This window comes from Lates calcarifer, linkage group LG13 (assembly GCF_001640805.2).
Source record: "Lates calcarifer isolate ASB-BC8 linkage group LG13, TLL_Latcal_v3, whole genome shotgun sequence".
Lineage (NCBI taxonomy): Eukaryota > Metazoa > Chordata > Actinopteri > Centropomidae > Lates > Lates calcarifer.
In genome coordinates, this window is record NC_066845.1 from 13,443,435 (window position 1) to 13,465,527 (window position 22,093).

The 22,093-nt window shown below is 40.4% G+C and overlaps 1 protein-coding gene across 5 annotated transcripts in view; it reads right to left on the bottom strand.

Moving 5' to 3' along the window:
* The window catches only part of mctp1a (multiple C2 domains, transmembrane 1a), a 133,311-nt gene that overhangs the window by 95,552 nt on the left and 15,666 nt on the right, over positions 1-22,093 (bottom strand). The window lies entirely within an intron of this gene.

Sequence of the window (22,093 nt, forward strand, 5' to 3'; positions counted from 1 at the left end):
TTGAAAAAATTTTAAAAATTGTTCTATTTGTCATCTCACACCTGGAAAAAAACACCCTGACATCAATAAATGAATTAAATACAGTAAACAGACATAAATGTACTTGAAAACCCACACATTTTGGCAAGCTATAGACATGTATGGTTAAGGTGTTTGTCAGCAACTCAATAAAGCCGTCACTTCATCAATGACAAGTGAATCATCATCATTCTCCTCTGCCTCTTTTCATCTGAATCATCTTCCCTCTCCTGATCTCTTTTACTCCACTTTCTTTCTCTCTCCCCCACAGTACAGCCATATGACAGCATCACAATCACAAAATCACTTTTCCGCTGCCATGTCTAGGACTTATTACTATACTCATTTAAATATTGGCCCCATATTATTTTTTTGGCGCAAGCCGATGAGACAGATAAACGCACATATGTCTTTCCCGTCGCATCATGCCAGTCACAAAACCCTGAAAAATGTTTTCCATTACACTTTCCCAGCCAAATAAGCTGCTCCATTAAATACCACTATCTCAGGGCCATTACCGAGCCTCTCCACTCTCGAGTGTGCACAGCCGGGTAATGTGTAATGTGACAAAACACAGAGCCGGTGCAGGGCTCAACCAGGTAGACAGCCAACAGCCACTCGGCTAGATAATGAGGTCTCTTTGGTGTGTTCTTTTCTTAATAACAGTCTAGCGGTGTGCTGTACAAAGAGCAAGCTTCTTCACCCTCTCCTACAGCGTCATAGATAAAGCTGGTCTCAGACTGTGGTAATGAGCCTCTTGAAGCAGTTGGTATGATGTCCTGCTGATAACAGCTGAGCCACTTACTGATGTGTTGAATAGGTGACTTGAATAGGTGGAGTTAAAATCCTGATAAGACGACCAGTCAACAGTGACAACTACATTAATATCTGAAAGTATCTGCCTGAATTCACATCAGAAACTCTGAACATTGAATCTGTTAATGGTGAAGTTTTTTTTTTTTACTCAGACATTCTTGTTCACTGTCAAACTCACATTTCCTTCTGAATGTCAGTGCTTTCGCTGAGACAGACGTTAATGTCAAAATATATTCTCTCTCCTTTCCCATTATCCTGATACTGAAAGATGATTTAACAGCACAGATGGTGATATTTCACAGTCTATCAATTGTTCATGATCACAAAAGAGAAACCCAGTGAGGGAGAGCTAGAGTCACAGAAATGGGAACCAATGAAGTGATTTAAAAGTACAATGACATGGTGACTGAGAGGAAGAAAAGAAAGAGTTCACTTTTTCAGTGTCAGTTATAGAGAGGAGTTATTCCAATTATCTGCCTCATTTTTCAAACATGAAACCAATAACATTGATAACATTGTTTCTGAGAGGATCTGAATGAGATTTTAGAAGGACGTACAGTAGACACTAAGTCTAAACATGGTGCATGTATTGGTCTCAACATCAAACACCCACGCCTGTGCAAAAAACTAAAGTAAGGTATTGTTTTCAGCTTTATATCCAAAGACCAAAGAGAGCACATCATTGTGCTCAATCCATAGCTCCACCATTGGCCCTCATGGTCATCCGGCAAAAGTTTGTTTACTCTAAAACCTGACAAATTTACTGTATCTTGCCAGTAACATAAATCACGCCCAATACCTGTCCTGCGGGATTAAAGGGGACGATGGAAAAGATTTAAAACTTCCAAGTGTTCACTGCAGCTGGGAACTGAATCAACTGACAGCAGCAAGCACCGAAAACTATCAAGCAATAACTGACAAGTGAAAGCAAAAGTCTTTGAAAGACGGAAACTGTAAAGACTGAACATTTCTGGATGACTGATTGTATTTGACATTTGAAAAGTTGTGCTTCTTCTTAAAGGTCTGATTTTGTTGCCTGTACTGAAGCTTACAGCTTGTATAAAAGTATTTCAAAAAAATACCCAGACAAAGTTGGTCATGTGGGGATAAAACATGTCTTTTTCAAATTAGCCCTTAAACTGGGCTGTTACCTTGACTGATGGACCTAAGCTGACAGTGTACATCGATGTTTATTATTCAAGTCTGAAAACCAGAACTATGAGAAAAGGATTTCTGGCACTTTTTATAATTTCAACGGCAAATGCAACATTATCTATGGCTTCAATGGACTCTGAAATTGCTAACTAACTAGTTTATCATCCTGCTACACTGTCTTTCCACCTAGCATCACCTGTAAGTGATTCCTCTGTTGTAATTACAGCTGGCAGCCATGCATTTAACACAACACTCTTGAAGTAGGTTTACTGTCGATATGGTCAGGTTTTGTGTAAAAGTAGCATTGATATGAGCAAGGTAGCCATCTTTCTTTTCTTCCCCACGCAGTAAAAACCCTGACTTGGCAAAACCATACTCATCATCCCAGGGACCTGCAGTTCAACAGTTATCAGGTGATTGACTTCCAGAGGATTATTGACTTTCATTCATCAACATGCATCCATCCATGAATGTAATCAATAGCTCTTTATACTTCAGTGATATAAAAGAACTACTTCTCAGGAGATGAATGAACACCCAAAGGGCTCTTTATTAAATAATAGCTCTTCTGGAACTGTCATTAAACTACCAAACATTAATCTTTTATAATCCTGCAGATATCATTACAAGAACAAGAAGCAGGCATTAATCTGGAGGACGTGAGCTCCATGGGGTAGAGTACAGTGAATGATGAGAGAAGGAAAATAACTCCTGAAGATTTCTTTAAGTGACTAAACAGAGGTATAAAGTGCAAACACATTTTTATAAAGTCCTTTTGATGAAGATGAACAGTAATGAGTCCTAAATCAAACCATTTTCATTGGTGATCATGAACATCGCCAGGGACAAGACTCTGCCTGTTCTTATTAAAAGACATACTGCAGTGATACATCTTAATGAGAAACAACACTGACAGTACAGTCTGTGGTCAGTAGCAGTCATGGCAACGAACACACTTAATATGTGTTAGACTGTGGGGTGGTTTGCCTGTACACACATGAGGATTTGGACAAAGACAGGGAGTTAGAGGATTAACCGAGAACAGAAATCTCTGAAATGATTTGAGTTCCTTGTTGGTCTCCTTTGACATCCTGTTCAGAGTAGCAGAAGTGCTGCATGGATTCATGTCAAAACAGGTCAGGGTATCCCCCAGAGCTTTCTAAGCCCTGATGACAACGTCAAGCTTTACTGCTGGTGCAGAAAAACAAGGAACTTTTTATTCCCTTAAGGCACAACACTGGAGCTGTAATTAGGTATGTCTAAATACTGTATATACCTTAACATTGAACTAGGTGCAATTATGAAAACAGAAAGATGTAGGATTGTATGATATGCATATATAGATACAATTGTAACTGTGATAATAATTATTTGAAATGCAGCACAGTCTTCTGTCATTTTATGTGACATTTGCAGTAATTACACAGAAGTTCAAGCTGAAACAAAGACAGATGAGACAAAAACCAAATTGTGTTTAAAATAACGACACGTCGCGTCGCCGCGTGTCCTACTTGGCAACTTGTCGGAATTCATTAAAACTGTCCACCCAGTGAACCTAAGGCTCGAATATGTGCTGACAGTAAATGCAATTGTGTGTGTGTATGTGTGTGTGTGTGTGCGTGTGTGTGTGTATACCATTATGTAATGACTTCTCTATACTTTGCAGCAATGCCATAGGGAATTGCAGAACAGAGTGGTTACACTTGAAAGCCTGGTTCTTGTCCAATAAACATGTTGAATTTTACATCAAAAACCCTGTACAGAGCAGAGAGAAGGAGAGACAGTGAAAGAAAGGGGCTAAGAGAGAAAAAAAATTACACACAGACTGAGAATCAGAGATGAAACAGCAGGAAGCGGAAACATGGCACCCATTTAGACCACAACAAGTCAACAGACTCACCACAAAGGAGCAGCGCCCCATAAAGATTATATGCTGCTGCTCTTTCTAACATCATCATCCTCTTCATCATTATCAGTCTTAACCTCACCCCAGCTGGCCCCCCATGTGTGACTCTAATCTACAGCTCTGACCTCCATGCCCGGAACAGTAACCCAGTTTCCATCCCTCCTGCCAGCTCTGTCCAGACCCTCCCTTCCCAGTTGTACCAGATGTCAGGGCTGAGCTGTGCAGCTTGGCCCACTTTGGGTTATGGTGAAATGGGCGGTCAGCCGATAAACACTGGGTCATATATGGGAGAAGACCAGAAGAGGGGAGAGCCTCTTTCAGTGTCAATGCCATGATGAGCAAGATTAAGTTGTAGTCATTGAGTATGTGTGTGTATAGTATATCCGTGTTTAATCATTGCCTACTTATGGTAGGCTCTTAGCTTCTTTCTATTTGAGCAGCTTGCAAACTGGCTGTACATCCCTTAAATCAAAGATAGAGGTTGCACTTGTAAATTAGTTTAATTCAGTTAAAAACATTTAGTTTATTAAGTTTGTCTGAAGAATGGATACTGAGGAAAAGGCCAGGGCAGTAAAAGCATAGCAGTAGAGAAGGCCAAGTATTTAAGTGCACCGGGATAAAATACACAGCAAGATTTTGAGATTTAGTAACTGTCCATATTTTAATTTTGATTAGATGGACTTGGTTTTCATGTGTGGTAGAAAATTAAAAGCTTATTAGCTTATTACGTGTAACAGGTGAGCTTTTTTAGATTTACTGTGGTTTATATGAAAGAATGGCAGTGTGTGACAATTATAGTGTGTGAGTGTCATTTAAAGGAAGTAAAGCTGTTGCTGTGAGTCACCTGGATTTGTTAAAGGATCCTTTTGTTCTGATCACAGATATGAGATCCAGTGCTGGTAACACTATAATTTTACACTTCCTTATCACTGGTTCCACTGACTGACTGAGCTAAATAAGGGAATTTTGACCAGTTATAGGTAGCACTATTATATTTCACAGCTTTTTTTAAGTCTTGTTGTACTGCAAAGGGAAACCCACAAAAGAAAAGTAACGCTCTGAACACATCTATACAAACTGTTTCAGTTGTGAATCAAAAGTGCTAAATGCGTTAATACCACATCCTGACGCAAGTGCTTTGGACTTCCCTTTGCAACACATTCTGCTGGTAAGTCATAATGAGTGGTGTGACAAATTACATTCACAGGCACACTGACAAGCACATGTTCGCCCTCAGAACATATGAGACATGAGTTTTCCTGGAATTCAGTGCAGGTTAATGCTCGAGAAACGGCTCTCTCGTCTTCTGCATCTGACAGCTACACGACACAGCAACTCTCCATAAATAATGAAAAGGAAAGATCTTCTGCTGCGAGAGAGAGAGATAGGCGGAGGAGGTGAAATAAGAGTGGGGGGGGGGCAAATAAAGGTAGTGAGCATTCAAGAGAGAGAGAGAGGAAGAATGGCAGCTTGAAAGTGAAATAGGAGGTGCAGATTGATGAACAGAACTCAGCAGACAGTTGAAAAGCTGACAGTGAGGTTATGACAGTATGAAAAACAGGAACAGGAAAGAACAGGAGTTGTGGAAGATGGAAAATGAAGGTGGGTAGATAGACAGATAGACCAAACAGACAAGAAAGTCTTTTGGGTAGACACAAAATGACTCAATGAGAGCGAAAAAGCAGGAAACATCTCTCACACAACAAACATATTGGCCAACTGCTGAGCATTACCAGGTTTTCCCCATGTGTTTGTCACCACCGAATTTGGTGCGGTGACAAACTAAGCTTGGGAGCGTTAAGTGTTGCTAACATCGCAGACAGACAAGCTGGTCACCCTGCTGTCAACCCAACCTGTCAACCAACCAGGAGCCAGTCAACGCCAGTCTGAGATCACGCTGACACGACTCAACATAACAGAGTGCAGTGCTGGTCTGAGCAGAGCAAAGCGCATTTGTCCTGGAACATGTTGATCCAGGCCTCTCTGTTTGCAGGCTCAGCAACTTCACAGCAGCAAAGAACCAGTCCAAAAAGACTGCTCATGTGCTTTTTTTTTTTTTTTTTTTTTTTTTTTTTAAATCCAAAGCATCACTGTACATAAATATTAAGGCTTTCAGGCACCAAAAAGATAGAAGGGTTACTTTTTTGGATTCCTTTTAAAACAATATACTGCCATAATACCACAAACATCAGTGCTGATGCATTATTAATTCTAATCTTGAAATGTTGAATGCCACCTCTCATCAGCTGCTCACTCTATCGCTTTAATAATGTATAAAATAGTGCCATAAATCAAACAACTCCACACAGGTTTACTTTGGTAAGTATACAGATGATAATTTGCATGCTTCCTTTTTTTTATAACAGCTCCCTTATGACTGCTCCAACAAGGAACATTTTGTCAACCATTATTAGCCACCATTAGACACTAATATGACTAGACACTGATGTATATTTCATGATGTTGGTGATCTGTACATATAGTTATTAGAAAAGTCCATACCCATGCCATAGTTTAACAAGCCACTGATAGAGCGTGCACCAAGAAGAAATTAATCATAGAATGACAACCACTAAAAGTAATCAGATTTATTTGACTGGACTGACTCCAATCCTTTCTACTCCAAAGCAGCTTGGTTTTAAGAAAATGAATCTGTGCTGATAAGCCAAATATGCATATTACTCCATGATATACTGTATATGTTTCTGATTTAAGGAGGAGAATATCAAAGGGATGTTTAGGTTTGGTCATTTTGCTTGGTCTGATTCAATCTGTAGCTGTTTTGATGTATATGATTGGTAACATCTGGTAACGCCTTTTCTTGTATACTGAGGAATGATGAATAACTTGAAACAGTCATAACAAATTCATTGCTTTCGTAGGTGTGCTGTCATGGACTCAGTTACAGCACTTACAGCTTCTTCATGATGTTTGTTCACACTCTGACATCATACAGTGTTTTCCAAACGTGAACTCGAAGAAAATAAAAGAGACCATTATTATCTCATTTTAAATGCACCGTGAGTGCTGCAGTTCCCTTGTGAACCATTTAAAATTGTACTATACTGAACAACAGCTCCCAGAGTCAGTAGTGGTATTAACATTTTTTTTGTTGTCGTATGCCGCACCTTCTCCTGTACATAATAATGAGATGGAGGAGAGATTCTATCATTTTTCTCATTTCTTACTGTATTGGAGGAATTTCTTTCCCTTTTTCCTCACAATGTGGAGATTCCTCTGTTGCCCTGGGGAGGTTTTAGCTGCCCCCCTAATTATATCCATGGCATTATATTGACAATGTGTGACAAGGCATGGCCTCTCATCAATATTGACTCCCCCGCAGCACCACCTCCCCTCACCGTCTGAGTCGTGATGCTGGAGTAAAGATGTGGTCTGAGCAGCATCTTTTCAGATATTACTCAGTTGATTGCATAAATATGGCATCTACTTAGATTATTAGATTTTTTTAATCAAACAACATCAGCTTCTTTTTCTGAAATGCTGTGTAAGTTACGGTGGAGCAACTATCACAAAATAATAACAATGTACAACAGAAACAGCAGGAACTGCAGTATTTAGGACAAAGACTAGTGCTTAAAGCTACACCTCTTTTATGTGATCCAGCACCGGCTGCTCTCTAAAAGGTTAAGAACACTGACCAGATGGACCGGCATCACTCCGATTATCTATTTATATACCAGAAATCTTCATAAAATATTTCTTTATGGACTGGTGAATCTAAGCATGGAACTAAATGAAGTGTTTGTGACAAAGAATGATGAAAAATGTCTGCAATATGCCTGTAAATTGTATATCCAATGTAATAAATCTTATTATTTTTTCTACATAGAGCAGTTTGTCTCTGTGCCAGCAAGTACCATCCCTACACACCGTGAGCACGGTGCTGATCAAAGACTGTGGTACCACCTCCGCACTGGCAAACAAACCAACTGGCAGAATGACAAGAGTTTATACCCTTTACACCATTATCTTTGGTTAAAAAAATGCCAAGGCAGAGAGGTGAGAGAAATTGTGGGAGTAGATGGTATCGCTGCAATGAGCAGGTGATGGATGTGAAGTGATGTGCCAAGTGATGGAAAGAAAACAGAAATTGTGAGAGCAAGAGCAGGAGAAGGCAATATGGTGAGACAATGAGTTTATCTGATTCATACACAGAAACACAAGCCTCGCAGACATTTTTAATTAGACTTTGAAGTTCACTGTAATGGGAACACTTAATCTGAGAAATGCAGGGAGTTTTTTGCCGCTGTATGAAGAGTGTATGAATACCTAGGTACCAGAAAGCTCCTGAACAATACCAACCTGCATAAGCATCCCCGTAGCTCAATTTGCATACAGGGGAAGGAGACTGTAGCTATTCTTCATCCCCCAAAAGATACTATTGATCGTGACACTTCATTTAACACTAAGAAATGAGCAAATCCACAAAGAGAGCATCTTCTACCAATCTCAATTTATTGGCAATCTGCTGCCTTAAATGTGTTTAGTTTTAATACTGTGGGAACGTATGAAACATTCTGGCTATTTTCATGTTCAGCTGCTACAAAATTAGCAACCGAATGACCAAATCGTGCAACCGTAGCTAATCTATTACATCTACAAAGAGGAAGAGCCTCCTCCTCTCCAGGTCTAACCCAGCTGGGACATTTACACCAGCCAAATTCTGCAAATGTTGGCTGTTGCTCATCTCTGCTAGGCAAGCTGACAGGTGATCAGTCATAGTTTGGAAATTCTTTTAAAATTCTGATACTCACTTTGGGGATTTTGTAATCCAGCAGCAGCCTAAACCCTGATGGATATAAACACAATTTGTTTCCCAGTCCAGTTTTTGGTTATTCTTCAATGAATGAAAGAGTCAATACATCCTCCACACCATGAGAATGACTGATGCTGATAAAAAAGACTTTAATCTATACTAAGTGGAACCGGCACTGTGTTATATTAAGATGATGCCATCCCAGCTATCTGTGTGATGAATCTATTTAATGTACAAAATAATAAGGGCAGCTTCTTCAATCATCTCAAAATCCTTCTGAGTTTTCTCCAGCTGTTATTGGCTTTTATCTGGACTTCAAGAGAAACTGGCACAATATTTTGTAATGCAGTACATACAACTTAAATGACAAAATGAATGATTCAGTCACACCACAAACACATAGCCTTCGATATAAAAGTGTTGCGGATGCAGCACTTACTTCTAAAACATGCTCTCCCAAGAGAAGTTCATAGTGTGCATTATGCATGTACTGTACTGAGTGTGTGAACAGTCACAAGAAATAGCCTTCAGGAATTCACATTTTGAGGAATGATGCCATGAACTGATCTCAGAAATTGATGAAAACTGTGCTTCAACAATCTGAGGAAGCTGGAGGAAAACCCTGCAATATATCCAGAATTTGTCTGGTGAGAGGCAGAGAGAGTCCCTCACATCTTCTCATCAGACCATCCCTCTTCACCCTCCTCAGGCTATCTCCTCTAATTCCACCTGCTGTAGTCTTTTGTCTCTCTTTTCTCTAGTCTTCTCTATTCCCATGTCATCTCTGTTACTGTGCCTCAATCTTAATTCTCCCTCCCACTTCATGTCATTTTCCTTCTGTATCTTTTTCTTTTCTCACCCACTCCCCCCCCCCCCCAGCAGTGGCTATTTTGCTCTCATTCTGAGCACGTCCAGCACCCAGCCCTTAGAACAGGAATTAAGGGAAGAAGACTGCGGCTGGAGAGCCAGGCAGAGGGGTGTGGACCAGGGACATGAGTCGTAGGTGAGGTGGGGGGAGACACATAAGCCTCATCTACTCACCCATAGGAATACTGTCCTACAAATTTTGCTATCTATCCTTCTTTTTTACTTGTTGTATTGTCATGGTGGAAGCACAAGCGGGTAGGTATCTGTCTTCAACTGCATCAGTTTTTTTCAGTTTCTAAATCCCATTCCTAATTTTCTAATCTAAATCTTTTTTTATATCCCTGTTTTTTTCCCTCTGCACTCCTCTCTCCCCCTCTTTTCCTAGAGTCTGACTAACAGTCCCATGTCATGACATACTAGCAGCCAGCTCAGGTTCCACACTATTGGAAACTGGACACGACACTCCCACTGCACCTCCACCCCTCCATCCCCCGCCACACATAAAACACAAACACAAACACACGTATACACAGTTTAAAGATGGCCAGTGCCTTCTATTGTCAACACTGTGTGCAAATCATCACTTTAAAAAAAAAAGCAGGCACTGAGGTTTATGGAAATGCTGTATGAAAATCTACTCTGCATGCAAATGTGTGAAGTGCTGAAGTGATGGAAACATTTCACCGTTGAATGGCACATTTTAATCTTCTCCATCACCTCATCTCACTCAACTGTCTCAAATCCTTTGGACTGAATACTCTTGGAAGAAAAGAACGCTCCTGCACAGCCACTATTTCACTATTTGCCTTGACACTTAATACAACAGCATTAGAAGCAAGAAATATCAGTGTACAAATATAAATGGATAAACATGGAAAACAGCAGTTAGACAGTCAAAACAGCATTGTGCACGTGTATGTGTACTGCTGTGCATGTGTGTGATTACCTACAGTGAGGCTTCGTCCCGCGGCTGACAGAGGCAGTGCTAACATCCAGACACTGAACACGCTCCACTGTACTACTGCTGCTGCTGCTGCTGCTGGCTTACTCTCCTATATGAGAGACACACACAGACCAGCTCCCTCCGTACCTTGCTCACACACACACACACACACACACACACATAGCAAAGGGCAACCAGCTGTGAGGTTCTTGCATACCCCACAGGCAGCCACTCAGACTCACAACGCTCTCTCCCTCTCTCTCTCTCTCTCCCTCTCTCTCTCTCTCTCTGACTGTCATTCACGCACACACACAACCGTGTAGAGATACTCATTGTAGACCAACTAATCCGCTGGGATGGAGCGATATCAAAAAAAGTAAACAGGGGCTCAACCATGACCTCACTACCAGCTGCTGTCTCAAACATCAGCAGATGTTTAGCCAGTGAGAGAGCTGGTTTTTGTCTTGGCCAGACCTCTCAGCTGGGCATCTTTATAAAGCTGACAGATCTGCTTTGTTGAATGATGTTATGAAGAGACAGTGACAGAAAGCACTAAGTGTGTGGAGATGAATTACAGAGACAAAGACAGAATTAATGTACAGGGGATGTGATCGGATGTCAGCAGCAGTGAAAGTAATAAAGGGGAACATGAGGTCAATCAACAGTAAATGGACTACATCTATATAGCGCTTTAACACCAATGTGCTTAATAAGGTCCCACTAATTCAGCGAAATACACGCCATTGCATGCTGCTGCTGGCCATCAGAGGCAAATGGGGCTCAGTGTTTTGCTAAGGGACTCATCAGCAGCTGCCATTCACAGCTGCCCAAATGCATACACAATATACAGATTTTCTACCTCCAGTCTCTCTCTTTTTTATTTCCATAACATTCATGTTCATTTACAGTATTTTGGCACTGCAACATTTTTAAGGCCCCTACGCACCCATAGTCCACTCACCTTTTCTCATCACCAACATTTATCTTCACTCTCGTGCACAGTTTTAGAACACAGCTTCCACTGTTACAATACTGCATTCACGCCATATTGACTAGAAAGAACAGGGAATATCTCCTGTGATTCTGACTTGGGTACATTCATGCATTATTCCACTAAGGCCTTCCCAACTGCTTGCCTTGTAGTGACAGCATCTAATGATGCCATTTATTGTAAAGAGCCTAAATTACTACTTTTGCTGTCTTACCTAGTTGGAGCAGTTTGTTAACAAGATACAAACAATGTACATGCTCTTTTAGATAAGCTGAATTGACTTTCTTCCTCTGTTGGCATGTCTGCACCACCAACTGGGATTAGTCTTAAAATTGAATTTTAAAAGTAATTGAAAATACCTATGTGGGTTTGCAGTGTTGGATTAGTCATATCATTTGGAGCCTTAAAAAGCTGCTGATACTGCACAAAACACTACAAAAACTTTCCTCTATTTACCTCCTACAGCTTCTATCCTTCTTGTCATGCTTGAAAAACTAAATTAGCTCTCCCTTGCTGTAGCTGTCTGTTAAAAGTGTGAATACCTACCATAACAGGCACAAGACTGAATGCCAATGCCAAACTTGTGGCGAACTGGAACAAACATTTCTCTACTGTTGAACAGTAGATATCTAAAACCTTCCCTCTGAAACCAATTACCACCGATGTTGTGGCGCCACAACTTTCCTGCTGAGTGGGTACTTCCCCTTAAGGACATCATGCCGAGGGAGTTCAGGTTTTTTCACTTAGGTGGCAAATTAGTGTTTAAGAAACAATTAATTGTACAGTGTGTGAGGGAATAAAAGCAAATGGCTTTAAGTAAAGTGCCTTAATGAGGCTATTAATTTGCACTGTTCAGCTATACAGCAAATAATCAATAAACATAAGGACACATTAAGTACATGCACATATATTGGAGATATCAAACAAGATGAGTGTGCATGATCTGTTTGTGCATACTTGATGTCACATGCTTTGCTGATAAAAGTATCATGTACTCTTGAGTGCATGTATAAGCTGTAAATAGAGTAAAGGCCAGTCTCCCCACCCTCCCTCCTTCTTCCTCTCTGTCAGCACCATCAACATGCTTTTCTGCTTGCTAGCTATTCATATCGCACATGGGGAGCGCTCCTTGTCAGGAGCCACCAGCCCAGTTAAAAAAAAGTCTGATTCTGGGAGAAACTGTAGGAAGGTTCACTCCACAAGTCAGAAAAAGAGACGCGTTTTGGTGAGGTGAAGCATAAAAGAGCTGCTATAAAATAGTGAGAAAATAGATGACCGAAAGGTGAACCACTTGGAGAAAGAAGAGAAGAAACGAGATCAGAAACATCAGACAGGAAAAGGTTTTTACAGCAGCGTAGAGTCACAATAAAAGAAAAAATTCAGGGGCAGATATGAGCAGCGGGAGAGACCGAAATGATACAGGAGGAAAAATTTAAAAAAATAACACCTGATAGCACAAAGAAAAGGAAGGAAATGTTGCGAGGCTTACACAACAGGGAGTGTATACATTCCTCTCTCTTCTGTAACACCTTTCTGATCACTTTGTATTTGTGAAGCAAAACAGGGCGATTGCCAGGCCAGACAGGGGGCATGACAGCAGGGAGGTGCCACTCTGCTTCCTGGCACCAACAGCTTTGCAGAGTCACGACAAAAACTCTGTCGAGGCACAGTGAAGAGAGAGAGCGCTGTGTCTGTGTCTGCGTGCGTGCGTGTGTGCGCGTGTGCTCACGTTCTTATATTACAATAGAGTCAGACCCCAGGACATGACAGCTGTCCCTTTCATGTGTGCTGTTGTACGTGGCTTGTTCAGGGTTGCATCTGTCAGCAGGTCTTATGACTTCAGTTGCTGAGCTCAATCCAACACCACACACACCTCATCCTCACAGCCTGGAGAGCGACAGCAAAACAGATGAAACTAAATTTCGCCCACATCTCTTTTAAAAAAAAAAAAAAAAAAAAAAAAAGCAACAACCAAAAAATGGTTTCTGATGCTTCAGTGCGCTCTGTAATAAAGCACATTTTCCTTAAGCTAAAGCAATTCTGACAGGTTAAGAAATGACATAACCAAGACCTTTGGGGCTCAGAGAAAAATAACTGCATGTACAGTGCAGTATGTGTGCATGTGTGTGCACTTGTAGCTGGACACATTCACATAGCGAACATGTTGTGATTGAGGGTACAGTCTGTACAGCTTTGCCTACAGTCTAGATGGCCTTATAAAATGTGCGAGGCTGCTTTTATTCCACACACACACTTGCACATATACGCGATAAACAAACACACCCATGCGATGCCTCCATCCTTGCCCGAATATCCTCTGTTGGCATGTCTGCACCACCGAACCCTGGAGTGTGCACCATCTGTCTATTCATTACTCACCACACATCACAGAGCATTCACATATACACGCACCGACATGCACAGCATAACATGTGAAAACACAAATACATGCACAAATACATGCACATTTACTGTTTCATTAACACTGCAATGACATGAGTTGACAGTGAAGCTCCTCAAAACCTCTGCAAGCCACTCCTCTCCCATTACTCTTCAGCTACTGCAGTGTTATCAGTGGAATACATGGGAAGAGGCACAAGCTTTATCAGTATTGGAAGTAGCAGGGTGGCCTCGATCAGGCAGACAGATGGATGGGAAGAGAAGTGGAAGAGACAGAGCGATAAGAGACAAGCACACTGCCATAAAGACTGAGTTATTTATTTATTTTCATACCGCATACCTTGTAGAAAGCTTGTGACATTTACTCTAGGATTCAAATCAATAATCAATTAAACAAATGTAAAGCAGCCACCAGGAGTAGGCCCTACAATTACAGGGATCACCCTGTCTCTAGCCCAGCAGGAAACAGAGTAGATCTCTGCAGGTCGTTTATTACAGGTAACACACACACATACACACACATACACGTAATGCTTTGCCCTTTTGACCACTTATTGTTTTAATCATTGTAGCATTTCATCTGTTTATTATGCATCTTGTATTACTGGCTTTCAAAATCACAGCATCAAAAAGTTTACTTCACATTGTTTGGTTGGCTTTGTGTGTGTGTGTATGTGTGTATGTGTGTGTGTGTTTCTGATACTGCCTGGAGCCTTCTACATGTTCACACACACACTCAGTGTCTATGACGCATCTTTCTGTTGGAACTTTGTACAAAGTTTGACTCTAACTGTCCTGTTGAAAACTGATGACTGGAATAGGTGTGTATTTACAAGATGATATGACCGCCAGCGGAATAGAGTTATAGGATCTCCACCGATTATTCAGTGGGGATCCAAAACATCAACTCACGGTATCTCAATGCTGAGGAGCCTGTCAAAGCCAAATTTAAGATCAGTTTTTAATTTGTAAGAACTAAGTCGTGTCATTTTCCTCATGATAATTATCTTGTAACAGCTGTGATGAAATAAGCCAAAACTAGCACAGCCTCGATAGTGATGTAGAAAGCTGCCATTGGCATTAATTAGAGACAAGCACCATCAGTACTAATAAAAGTAAAAATAAATGAATAAATAAATAACAGCCGCCAAACAGAAATAATAAAAAGGGTGACTTAAATTTTAAATGAGAATAAATGCAAATAAAGGTTGTAGAGCAAAACAGCGAGAGAAAAATCTAATCCAGAGGAGAAACAGATAAAACAGTGGATTAAACAGTGGATCTACAGAATAAGTGACGAAATGTAAAGGAATGAGGGAGAGAGATGAGAGGTTTTAGTCAGGGCAGAGGAAGGATGATGGGATGCAGTGATGTACAAAGGGCACAGTCTGGTTAAAGGCTGAGTAGCCCCAGTGGCTGCCAACAGAGGAGACAAAAACACACTGGGAGCCAGGCCAGACACAGCATACCTCCTCCTGGGAGAATCACTGCTTCCCTTGGATCTATAGATGGATTCAACTCTCTGCTCTGTTTACTTTTGTCTCTGCCCATGTCTTTGTCTGTGTCTCTCTCTCTCTCCTCCTCCACCCCTCCTCAACTTTGCTTGCTTCATCACTTACTACTTGTACTATTGCCACCATCCTGATTGTGTCGATCAGGTGCTGAACCCTCTCGTCTCCCTTTTGTCTCCTTTCTCCTTTGAGCCGTGAGTATCCTTGGACAGCTTCTGTTTCAGCCTGAATGCCAATTTGCAGTAAGCATCTCAAAGATAAAAGTGAAGACAAACTAAAAGTAATTGGTCACCTAAATTTGAGAACGTCAGAGGAGGAAACTCCAACCTTTAGATAATTAGTTGAACTGAACCTGTATTAGTCACTCTGATTTGCCTCAAGCCACAATAAGACAGTGTTGCTGAATAGAAAACACAGTATTATATGTGTATGCATAAATTTTACCTTGATTTTCTGGACAATTCCCTCTACTTCACGCACTCATGTAGACTCACAGAAGCATGGCATAATTTAGAAAATTAATTCAGCTTCCAGATTTTCAAAACAGAAACACCATTTCAACCCCGTAATACAGTCTTGTGGTGGTGTAATTTAGTTGACAATTTTCTGTAATTTTTCCTTTCTTTCTCCTCTCAAGGTCAGTCTGTATGTCAGTAACCAAAAAAGTATCAGCTGAAGTAAAACATATCTATTGTCTTTGCTGTCACTATTATACAGCCTTCTCCCTCTTTCAGGTATACTCTACACAGTCACACAAACAACCAATACAGCAAAAAAAAAGAAGAAAAAAAAGAAAGAAAAAGCATTTACATCAGAGGCCGCAGGAGACAGAGCAAAGAGCAAGATTAGATTAGATACTTTATCAATCCGCACGAGAAATTTACAAATTCACAGCAACGAGGTGGGTTTGATGTCACCTGGAACGTGATGTGTATAGGTGCTATTTATGCGGTGAGATTTGCATGGCATGTACTGTATATGTATATGGTGTATGTCTATTTTTAATCCAACAGTTAACAACAATTAAATTAGTTTTTGCAGACTTTTCAATTACATCTACAATTACCACTACATGTCTTTCCTTTTCTATATTGTTGTAAAGCTTTAATTCAGATTTAGATTTAAAAACAAATGTTACAGCTCAGCTCGCTCCCCTTTTTCTGGAATATGAGGTATGGCAATTAATTAATGAGACTGATGCTGTAATACAATTTTATTGAACATAAACATTTTTCAGTGTCTTTCTCCTTCAACATACTCCCCTTCTGCATCAACACACCACTGTATTTGGGTCTTCCACTGATCAAAGCAGTGCAGTAGGTCTTGTCTGAGAGCCTCTGTTGTTCTTTTCTTAACTTCTGATACAGACTCAGAACATGTTCCTCTGAGCTGAAAGATTTGATCTTAGGAAGAAGGAAAAAGTCACACGGTGCTAGATCAGGTGAATAGGGAGGTTGATCAAGCACTGTGATTTGTTTTTGGGCCAGAAACTACTTTATCAAGAGTGTAGTGTGAGTTGGCACGCAGAAGTTTTGGGACAACTTTGGCACACACTTCTGTCATGTTCAAATTTTCATTTTCATTTTCATGCAAAATTTGCCGAACTGTCTCTTTATCAATGGAGACTATTTCTGCTGTCATTCTTATACTAAGCTGTCGATCATTTCAAACAATTTTGTTCAATTTCTTGGATGTTTTCAGAACTTTTTGATGTGCATGGATGCCCAGAACGTTCATCGTCTTGGACATCCTCTCTGCCTTCACAAAATCTTTTGTGCCATTCAAACACACGTGTATGTGACATGCAGTGTTCCCCATACACCTCAGTTAATGTACAAAAAGATTCAGCTGCTGTTTTGTTCAATTTCACCAAAAATTTCAAGTTAACGCATTGCTCAACTTTTAAGATAATCATTTTCCAACACCTGAGCAAAAACATATGCACTTCAATCAGTAGCTAGCAGTGGACTAAAGACGTCACTTATTGGAAACTTAGAGCAGTTGTGCGCGAATACCCGACCTTTAATATATAACGGTCGGTGTGACTGTGAACCATGTGGTTTTATCCTCATAAGCAAAGTTTCATTATTTAATAGCTATACCTTGTAAACTCCCACTGCAAAATCAGGGGGCAGGCACTGTTGTGTTTTTGTTTTTTTGTTTTTTTTTTAAATTATGCTACTCTCTCGTAGTGTTACTAGCGGAGTAAAAATTCAGGTTCAGTGGTTACCACAGTTCTGTCATTGTTGTATTCACTTTCTTAATTTTTTTTTAACCTCAGTCACATACAAAAGCTTGGTCTGGACCTGTTATAGCATCAATTTTCAATGTGCAGGGTACACTACTGCACTATTAAACTTTTCTGTGGTTATGTTTAGGCACTCACAGCACTAGTTAAAGGTAATGGAAAGAATGGGGTGTGGTTTGATACAGGAAAAGTTCACTGTGACTTCAAAACCATTCAGTGGTCTTGGCCCATATACATCAGCAGACAACGGCCTGTGGTCTGCTTGACTCATCCATCAACTTTCAGCACAGCACTGGAATCAGACTACCCTGCACATTGAAAAATGATGCTAAAAGGGCACTAAGTATGTTAAAAAGTGACACCAATAGGTCCAGACCAATTGTTTGTATGTGACACTGGGAGTAAAACCGTGTTCATCTTTGTTTGTGTGAGTTGCAGGTCACTGTAACTGGAGCTGAGGCAACATTCAACAGAGGTCATGCCCTCATTAAAACAAAGCTAATTCTGACTTTTAAATCACATAAACAGCTGTCTTATGATTGTGTCTCTGGCTTGGAAGACTCCTGGAACATAACGCTGTTCACAATCACAGTGATTTGGCATAATGTCATATTATGTAGAGTCACATAATGAATTTAAAATTTAAATGAGGTTGCCCATGAGGGAAGTTTAAGGCAAATTACCTATCTAATGTCTCAGTGAATTCTTTGTTCTTGCTGGATTCAGAATCACACTCTGTTCCCTTTGGTTAATCCCTATCACGTAACTGTGGATGAATCGTGACTGAGCTGCGTACATGAACTTAGCTCATCCATGTGCTAATATTATACACTCCATTTTCTACTGCACCTATAATACTGCAATCATTAGCAGGGACAGAAACTATGATGTGAGGGTCAAATGCCTTTCCCTTATCTTTACTGTATGACATGTTTTATGAGGCCAGAAACAGAACTGTTTGGACCTATCCAGCCATCCACTAGACCAAAGGGCAACTGGCTAGCCTCACATTCCCTAAATACAAAGCAGTGCTGGCTAACAACTCCTCTGTTACAGGCATTGCATACTGTTACATTCCACTTATGTATGGAAAACCTAGATGAAGAATGTGTCCTTATATATCCTTACACCAACATATTAATAACAGTTTAGTTTATAATTAAGACAGATGTGAACTGTAGTTGTTTATGATGAATGTGATTGTGTCAGTGACAGCTGTGACTCTCAATCACGTGGCAATATGTACAGAAGGGTGAAGTGGAAGTTATTTTTTGCGCTAAGGGTTCCAGAAATACAGAATCCCATTCATTTTCTGCACAATGTTAGAAGAGAGAGAGCACTACTTGGGTGGACACGAAACTCTCCCAGCTGACTCATCAGCACCAACAATGAGACTGTGGGCAGAGAGAATTCTGCTTCACTGAATAAAAAGCTAAAAGTACAAGACTGTGTGCATAAACTTTCAAGCAGAAGCATTAACTATGAGTCTCAGGGATGTCTACATAAAGAACCATCCAAATGGCAAGCTTAAGGGCATTGAGGCAAAAGGTAACATGATGTCTCAGAGACAATGCAAATGACAATAACACTACAGCAGGGTTCAGTTATGCAGGGGACTCTTCTGTTTCTATGTAGAGGAAATTGAGATTCTCATGTAAAGAAAACTTGAAAATGTGAATTCACAATGACAAAAATAATGTATAAAGTAATAGTAATAAAACCCAGCAGGTACTCTCTCCCCTGCCTTTCTGAAAGCCTAACTCTATGATTGTGTGGGACTGACGTTGATCACTGTTTTCTGCTGTGAAATTCCAATGCAGCTGCACTGGAAATAGCTTGCTGTGACATCACACTATCTTTCCAACAGACCCAAAATACAGGCATTTCCATATTATCCACAAAAAGAAATAAACACTGTCAAACAAATATAGGCCCAGAAATGCAGGATATATCACTTTTTTTAAAACTATACTTTAAAAAAATGTAGGATGGGATAGACTTTTCCTTGAACACCCTGGGATTCTTCCCCCACACAATGTGTCATCACAGTAGCCTACACTCCAGACCTGGAGGGAAGCCCACACTCCAGACCTGAGCGATCGTAGTAGCAAACCTTACAAGTTTCACCCAGTGATTCATCCTCTTTCATTATAACAACACCCACATGCACACTCATACCACCACATGGTTCTATTATAACCACTGAGAGCTCACAGGTCCCTTAATATTTACCCATGTGAATTCTTCGATAAAAGAAGAAGAAAAAAAAAAGCTGGTTCTGTCAGAGCTTTCATTATGAAAACTGTCCTTGCCCCTGGCACCTAAAAATTGATGACTACAACCTTGTTTCTCATTTCATCCAAAACACTTTTGCATCAGCTCTGCCATGAAATTATAAGACAAGACTGTCCATCTCGACTAATCATACTGCCAGGTCTTGGATAATTAACTAAAAAAAAAAAAGTACTAGAAGAATAAACTTTCGCTATGTGAGAACTACCTTAATTCAAAGTAGTACAGAGGTCATCTTTTAAGGATGTACTGCATGAAACTGACGCCTTCTGTGCTCAAGTTCAATTTGTATTTTACTGTACAGGCCATAGACACAGTGTGGGGTGATATGAATGATTTTCCCATTAATGTAGTATACTGTACTGCTATATATGAGCAGCAGTAACAGCAAGGCATCTGGAGGTGTGCCATTGTGGAGGCCCATAAGAATTCCTACTTGAATTAATACTGTATTCTGGTAATGCATTGGTGTGTAAAAATAATAAATGAACATGAACAGAAGGAGAGATTTTATGATTAAAGCTGATGAGGAGACAGAAAGACAGGGATGAACAGATGGCTGATGGAAAGTAACTTTCCCAGTTTCCGGACAATGTCTGACACTTCAGTGCCACTGTAAAGCAGCCACAAAAAGTTAAGTCTCTCTCTCTCTCTCCCTCTCTCTCTTTCTCACCAGACAGTAAACTATCACAGATTTTGGGTAAAGAAATGTCTAATGAGTATAACTGTCACATGCACTGATTCAGGTTTTGACATACATTGTTCAGCCTACAGGGTTGCATTGTCATTTATATGAATATTTCAGTCTGTTTTCAGCACTTTCAAAAGGAAACTTGACAGTTCTCTTGATAATACACATCAGTATGCACACACACAACAGATTCTGCTCTTTTCCTCTTACACTGAATCTACACAGAGCAGAAAACAGAATATAGTGTACTGTACTATCTACCGCATAAACAATATAATCTGTTACATAAACAAACAAATTCTTCCATTTGTGCTGCTTCTCCTCTTGAAAACTGACCCATCCAAACTTATGTGTGTATTTTTGACATGCGGGGGTGCATGATTTTACACACAAGGACATAACAAGACCACCAAACTGGGCGGGGGAGTGTGGGCCTGTGGTGAGTCGCTGCTGTGTCATTAACATCATTAAGATAAAGCTGAGTAATAACAAAGGTATGACATTGACACAAATCTCATACTCATTTGGAAAGCTCTCGGGTGTGTAGTTGGTGACGGTTTTCAGTGAAATGTGCTGGAACAAAGACTATATTTAACTAACTGACAAACTCTGATCAAACAAAAAGTTAGATGAATACAGTCTGAATTATTGCTCACAGATTTAGTTCCAGTTATTAATCAAAACTGATTACAGGATCGAGTTATAGTGCAGATATAACACTACAATGATACACTGAACAAAAGAAAAATCTAACATTGTTGAATAGTGATAAGGCTCTTCAAGAAGTGATATGAAACTCACCCCTGATTTTGTGGAGCTCATAGATGACAACAGTCCAATATCTCTCACAGCAACATAATACAGTCAGAGGACTGAGAGGGACGGAGGGTTAATGGGCAATATGTGTGTCTGCGCGTGTCCCAAACTGTCCAGTATGTCAGCTGGTGTGTCAACAGTAGATGTGCACGCCATTGGGAATGGGAATCCTTGTCTAAGCTCACAGCTTCAAAGGTTAACAGAGAGGATCCAGCACACTAATGTCAGACCAGTGCATTAACACATTTGTGGACAGACAAGCCACATGCTGAGAGCCTGCCAGGATGAACAGGAAACATCTCACACATCTTAGTATAGATTTTAACTAGTCAACAGTCACCCTCAACATCTCTGCTATTTGTCCTTGAGCTGGAGAATGAAGATATTGAGAGATGGTGATAAGACAGTGACTAATGAGACAGTGAAAAGAGGCAGGCGTACAAATGGAGGTAGAATGAAAGTGACAGGCAGCAAAAAATGAAATGAAATGAAAATAATGCTGTGATGTGGCAAGCCTTTTTATAGACACTATGGCCTGTGGCCATAATCATAACTTAGAAATAGCAGCCACCTGTTGGAGGTGGAGACTCCGGCCCAACAGAGCAGCAGGCAGGCCTCTGATGGCAACTGGGACAGAGGACGAACCATTACAGATACTCCTG